The sequence below is a fragment of the Amblyomma americanum genome, chromosome 11 (assembly GCF_052857255.1).
Source record: "Amblyomma americanum isolate KBUSLIRL-KWMA chromosome 11, ASM5285725v1, whole genome shotgun sequence".
NCBI classification, from domain to species: domain Eukaryota; kingdom Metazoa; phylum Arthropoda; class Arachnida; order Ixodida; family Ixodidae; genus Amblyomma; species Amblyomma americanum.
In genome coordinates, this window is record NC_135507.1 from 78,481,297 (window position 1) to 78,487,749 (window position 6,453).

The 6,453-nt window shown below is 49.5% G+C and overlaps 1 non-coding gene across 1 annotated transcript; it reads left to right on the plus strand.

The window, feature by feature from the left end:
- The first annotated feature begins 285 nt into the window (after positions 1-285).
- Positions 286-357, plus strand: TRNAS-ACU (transfer RNA serine (anticodon ACU)). Its single transcript has one exon. It is a non-coding gene; the product is annotated as a tRNA-Ser (tRNA).
- The last annotated feature ends 6,096 nt before the right edge of the window (positions 358-6,453 follow it).

Here is a 6,453-nt window from a genome sequence, read left to right on the forward strand (position 1 = left end):
ACCTGAGCTGGGGCAGCGCAAATAAAGGGATATCAGGCAGATTAGAGAAATGAAATAACTATAGCCATAAACTATAGGAGGGAGAGTGGTCAGGAACTATGTACAAGTATTATCTTTACAAATTCGCAGTTATATGTCAGAAAAAAAACGAAGAAATTTTGAGGACACTGAAGACTGCTTGTGAAATCATGGAATGCGAAAGAATTAATGTTTAATCGTGGCCCTCGTGGATAGCTCCAAACGAAGACGCGTCCTTTGTTTGTTCTTGTTCCCAGATCATTACCCGCCGCGGTGGCTCAGTGGTTAGAGCGCTCGACTACTGATCCGGAGTTCCCGGGTTCGAACCCGACCGCGGCGGCTGCGTTTTTATGGAGGAAAAACGCTAAGGCGCCCGTGTGCTGTGCGATGTCAGCGCACGTTAAAGATCCCCGGGTGGTCGAAATTATTCCGGAGCCCTCCACTACGGCACCTCTTTCTTCCTTTCTTCTTTCACTCCCCCCTTTACTCCTTCCGTTACGGCGCGGTTCAGGTGTCCGCCGATATGCTAGACAGATACTGCGCCATTTCCTTTCCCCAAAACACCAAAGCGTGCTTGTGGCCTCGAGCGCGTTTGGTTCGAAACCTAGTGGTTGTGTCGAATTCTGCCTAAGCCTCTTATCTTCTTTAATCGAAACGATGACCCCACACTGAATTTCCGTGACAATCCTTCCACACAAACCAAATCCACAGTGATTGCACACGCATATAAGCTCTACGCTTGTCATGCTGTAGGAATTAAAAAAAAGTTACCAACAAGCTCTACAGACCGCCCTGAATTGTGTAATCAGGACATGCAAACAAGCACAAAACGTAACATGGACCGAGGTGCTTAAAGGAATGGCTTGGGAAGGTTGTTACTTACCGTTTTGGCAATGACTCTCTCGACCAGGTGGTACATCAAAACTTCAGCAGAAGAAAGTCAATGGACGCAGGGAACTGGCTAACCAGATGCAGCTGATGACAGCCAGTAGCGAGACAGCCAGGTCCTGAGGAGCTTAAAGGATGCGGGAGACGAGGGCAAGGTGTATGGGGGGTGATGGCGGTTACATGGAACTGGCTAAGGGAAAATCTTCCTTCATTGGCACCGCCGAAGATGCAAGGGATCTAAATCTAGCTCAGAACGACCTCCCATGGCTCCGGACCCTGGTTTTAAAGACCTAGAAACCCGGCCCACATCTTGCATCGCCCAATCAACAGCAAACTAACCCATCATTGGTTTACAAACTTCATGGCACGCCCTCCAATTTCGGCAAGGTTCAAACCCTCTCCTGAAATACACAGCACATCTAAATTGCTATAAGAAAATGTAATTCCGGGAATGAACCCTCGAAATGCTTGGGCCAACAGGTTTACGTGCCACGCCCCATTCTTCCACAGTATTACTCAAACTCTCTCCCTTAAAAAGTAAAAAGAGAAACATATGAAAATACATCAAAACATTCCCATGCGGCTCCCAGCTTTACGCCAATTACCGATATTCAACCGATCGCTACCGCTGCGAGTAGTAGACTACTCGTCTTCGGGACGACTGTTGACAGGCGTCCCCGCAAAATCTGGAAAGAGGCGCCAGCCTGTCGTTGCTGCCTCTGAACACGCTTCAGCATTTCGTTAAGCAGGCCCGCTTCTCGGGACCCGTTGGTATGCCCCATCCTCTGACTTCGACGCCGTCGCGGCTTAGACGCGGCGTCTGCTTGCCGCGTCCGCGCTGACCATGCGCTATGCTACGCTATCACTGCGGTGGTTTCCTTAGACGGGCGAAGGGGGGCGGGCGGTTTCGGGAAAACGTCTTGGCTCCTTTCCTCTGGCTCGGTCTTTGCCTTCGCCGGTCTACGCCCGCTTGCCTCGCCATGCACGCTTCCTGCTGACGAGGATTAACAGGGAAATCGCCGCATCTCGGCGCCGGGCTGTCGACAAACCCTCGGATGGTTCGAACCTCGGCTTTTTAAGCCCTCGTGTGTAAGACATCCGGGTCAGTGGCTGCAAGCCATGGATGTAAGAAGCGGGAAATGTCCCCAGGGAGCGATTAACATTCTTCCCTGTCTGTTGGATGTGCCACGACTCAAGTAGAAGCCTCCTGTGCGGGTTAGCTTCGGTTTCCAGTACATTAGTGCCGTCAACGTCCATTCGGTGGTCGCATGCCTCGCAGTGTTCGGCCGCAGCGCTGCGGTCACGGTTCATTTGTCGGACGTCCGCTTTGTGTTGCCTCGTCGCGGCGCGGGGCTGGGCGCGCAGGCGCTCTGCCGTATGCCTAGGATGTGCCCATCGAGTTGGGGCTTAAGGAAAACATTTCCAACGCGCTGCCTTTTTCAGTGAGTGAGCAGATGAGAGCGACGGCCACTCGGTGATGCGGTTCCATCGAGTGGCCGCATTGGTACCAACCGTTGCCTCCACAAGCTGGTAGAACAGCGGGCTAACGGGGTCGCATTTTTCATTGCAGCACTGAGGCTTCAATTTTGGATTTCGACGTGGCCTCTTTGTATGTCTGAAATTTACTTGACCTGAAATAAAATAATCGAAAAAGTTTTACGGCCGCGAGTGAGTTTCGAACCCGAGGCGGCGAGAACGCATACGTTTTGCTGGTTACTGCGTTAAGCGTGGCCCGCATGGAGCGTTTTTCCGGGCGATTCGCCGGCGTCGGCGGCAGCGGAGCGCTTTTTTGCCGCCGTCGACTGCCACACCGCCGCAGCCGAACATTCTGCGTCATAAAATACCAGTCTCTTGCGCTGTATTTTGGATATCGTCGTCTTCATCAGCTGCATCTATGCGCAACGGAACCGAACACTGAAACAGCACTGAAAACCGAAGTGCTAGCACTCCTAGTTGCAACTGGCGTAACCACGCTAACTCGTCCGAAATTGATGGCAGTAAAGAATCTTCTGCAGAAATTCTGATCTCTTTTTTGGGATATTTTTGTCGGCGTGTGGAGAAACCCTTTGCCAGGACTGACACATTAGCGGTTGTAAGTTTTTTTTTGTGACAGCCTGGAGGCAAGAGTGCGTCCATGACCTTTCCGGGCCGTTTTCGCAGAGGCGCCGACTATGTCGTGCAGCTCGTGCTTCGCACCATAGGGAACAGAAACATAGAGCATCCAAAAAGCAACCATGGACTGCGCTCCACGATTCGAGGAAAAGTAAAAGGAGAAAAAACAAGAAAGACAGGCAAAGGCACAGCAGGAGACCCCTCCCCACTGTCCTTTTCTTCCTCCCTCTTACCACCCTGCTACCGGCTGCCCGTGTAGCTCTTGAAAAAGAATTTCTCCGTACCTATGCACCTGCTCAAATCACCCTTGGCCCTTTCCGTTACCGCCTCTCCACGTTCTTCATCCGTTTGATGCTGCGTGTTGTGCATATTGTTCCCGTAGCCTTTTTGGGAGGAACAGTGCTGAAAATTGTGCCCTAAGGGTAGGGTGGAATTCAAGCAAGTTTTGGTTAAGACGATTCCCAATTCTTGCATATTTGTTTTAAAATCAGCGACAACAGCAATGACACATCGCTTTGAGCATGCGGCTCGAGGACGGTGTGTGATTCGTTCCGCAGTGTCGCCGTGTACCCACTGATTTCCAATGCGTAGAAGTTTTCTCGAAGCCTGGCGCTTGGTTTCTTTGAGTTGAAGTGCTCGGAAAATGGTCTTCCACCTAACATTGTGTTGAAGAAAACACTTCAACCCATTGCGCTTGGTGCGAGGTTGCCAGTGCGCCATTAAAACTAATCATCAGCAAAAGAAAACATTTCTAGGCAATGGATACCTAAGATTCTTCACTCGATGTATCATCTAAAACTGAAAAGGATGCAACGAAAACAACTCGATATGCTTATGCTAAGGACACGCTGGTGGCAAAAACGCGTATGCAGTTAGTACGTAAAGGGTGTCTGCGAAACCTTGGCCAGTGTTCTCAGAAAGGAAGGGATGCAAATTACACACAAGCCGGACATCATTATCGGAGGCCTCCTGTGCCACTTCAAAGACAGTCATCCCACCCCAAAAAAGGCCTAGAGGCGCCAACTCGAATGGCCCTTCCTGGGCGTACGCGCTCAGCGTCCGCGCTCTTAGCGTAAGCCGAAACCGGTCTGCGCATGCGCACTGCAGGAGACGCCAGCAAGCCTAGGTGAGGCGTCCGTGCTAGATGTCGGCATCAGCGCGCGGGCGCTCGTGTACGCGTTGGAAGGGGGGTCCGGTTTATAACAATGGAAGGATCGCCGGGCTCTCGGTGGCTCTTTTCTTCATGGCTTGAAGCTATTTCAGGTTCCCCGAACTTTTCTTCGCGGTTTAAGTTGTTCTTTCATCGCCCCCCAACCCCTTCTCTCCACGGCTTGAAATTCTCTCCGTCCGCTCGACAGGGGAAGGGAGCCAGCACCAGGAACATGGAGATGCATGGCACATTTAAAAGTCGCTGGATCGTTCCGTGGAAACGGCTCCCTCTTCTGACTCCCGCGGTTTGTGCGCTTAAAAAGCCGCGCTAACTCCCCGGGAGTCACACATCCAAGAAGTAGTAGTTTGCCAACAGATTCAGAGGCAACAACAACTGACGAGAATACAAAATGGAAGCTAAATATGTTGCCGGCCCAGCGATTGCTATCTAATTCCTAAAGCACTGGAACTGCAACCGGTGGAATTAAAAGCAAAGAGAGAGGATAGCGAAAAGTAGATAGGAGAGCGGCAGAAAAAAAAACGAGGGTAGGTTGGAACTTATGCAAAAAAAAAATATGTTCGCGCCACTCGTGCGAAAGTGCTTATGGGTATTGTTGCACATATTCGCAACACGGTAAATTCACTGCATATTCAGGGCCGCAAGCATGTAGCGTCCTGTCGCTAATGAATCGCGCTAGCGGCGCATTGCACAAACGGGTTGGGTGGAGCGCCGAGTCATCGTATTGGACAAAAACAGTAATCTTTTAAACATCGTGTTATCCGACAATACATTTTTCTGTTCATTTCTTAGCAGATTTAAATTATAATCAAGAACATTTAACTAGAGTTTGACTCTTGATTGCTGCTCTGGGTAACGGCGTAGTTACTGGCTTGCCGAACTGATGGCACACTCTTCAGAATAGTTCCCAGCATGCCACTCTATGAAGTCTTCGTTAGCGGTTCATCCTTCACGTACATCTTTGACAGAATTGCCGAAACTAGCATCGATTACAGCAATGGTAAACCCCTTCTCGACGGCGAACGATCGAATCGTGAGAAGCACTTTACCAACCTAGACAAAAATGTGAACTACCACACTACTAATTGTTACATTGGACAAATAACCTACTGGCATAAAACGCAGCATCAGGTTTGCCGCCTCTTATGTGCAACACATGCAACATTCACTTCAACGCATCCTTGCTGCACTTGCACCACATCGACAAAAGATTGGAAGAGCTTTCTGCTATTGAGGCTAATAACATGAGTGTTGAAATGTAGACATTAAGACACGATTTTACAATTTTGAATGCACAGTGCAAGAACCATATACAAGTATCGGTGAGTGAGCTCTAAGTATGAGCGTCCGGGAATTACAAATTTCACTGCTTGAACGAAAGTACCTAGAAGCTTCATTGCTTTGCACTGTTATTGCGTACGCAATTCCACTATCACCTATGCCGGTGTGGTCACTGTACGCGCTTAATGAAAAATGTACCTGTCAAGCAAAAGAGTCTTCTTATAATTTCCTCTATATACCTCATAGAAGGCACACGCTTTCTTGTAGCATTTTATGTAGCAGCCCATGGCCATAGCCTCCCTCCGATGGGGGCACTTTTGATAAAACTGCGCATTCGTACGGCAGGCTCAACCTCCCAAAGCAACCTACCAAAGCAGGGACACTGTAGCAGGGCACGGCCGGAATCGAGCCGCCTCCGCTACTCGAGCCCGGCCGCGAGCAGGGACGTGTGCCTTTCCAACGCACCGAGAGAGGGCGCCACACGTTTCATGAAAAAGCTGATGATGCATGATCAATAGTGAAATAGCGCAGGAAGACTTTTACGCCATTGAAATGTAAAATACCTTATACTTCCTTAAAGGTAGGACATTACCCTGCGTGAACCTGCTAGAGCTTGTCGATATATTTTAAAATAGGGCTGTAGTGAGCGATAAATTGAAGTCAAGTGGGTTATTTTTCAGGACCTTGCCATAGGCTCCATGCTGTCATAGATCATTGCTCATGGCAAACGCAATATGTAAGCTACATCGATGAAACTCGACTAAATGAAACTTTAAGATGCATTTAACATCTAGGCGAGAGAGCTAATTTCTAACTGTTATGCGCGACGAAATATCAATTTTTATTTTTCGTCGCCATTGAGTTACGCGCCGCCGCGCTGCCGGCTGTCGCGAGATGGCGCGACCGGTTTTTCGAGGCGCATGGTCCAGAATCCTGGGGATGTTGAAGGGGGGATACCCCACAAGTAGATTATACTTGAGGAAAGG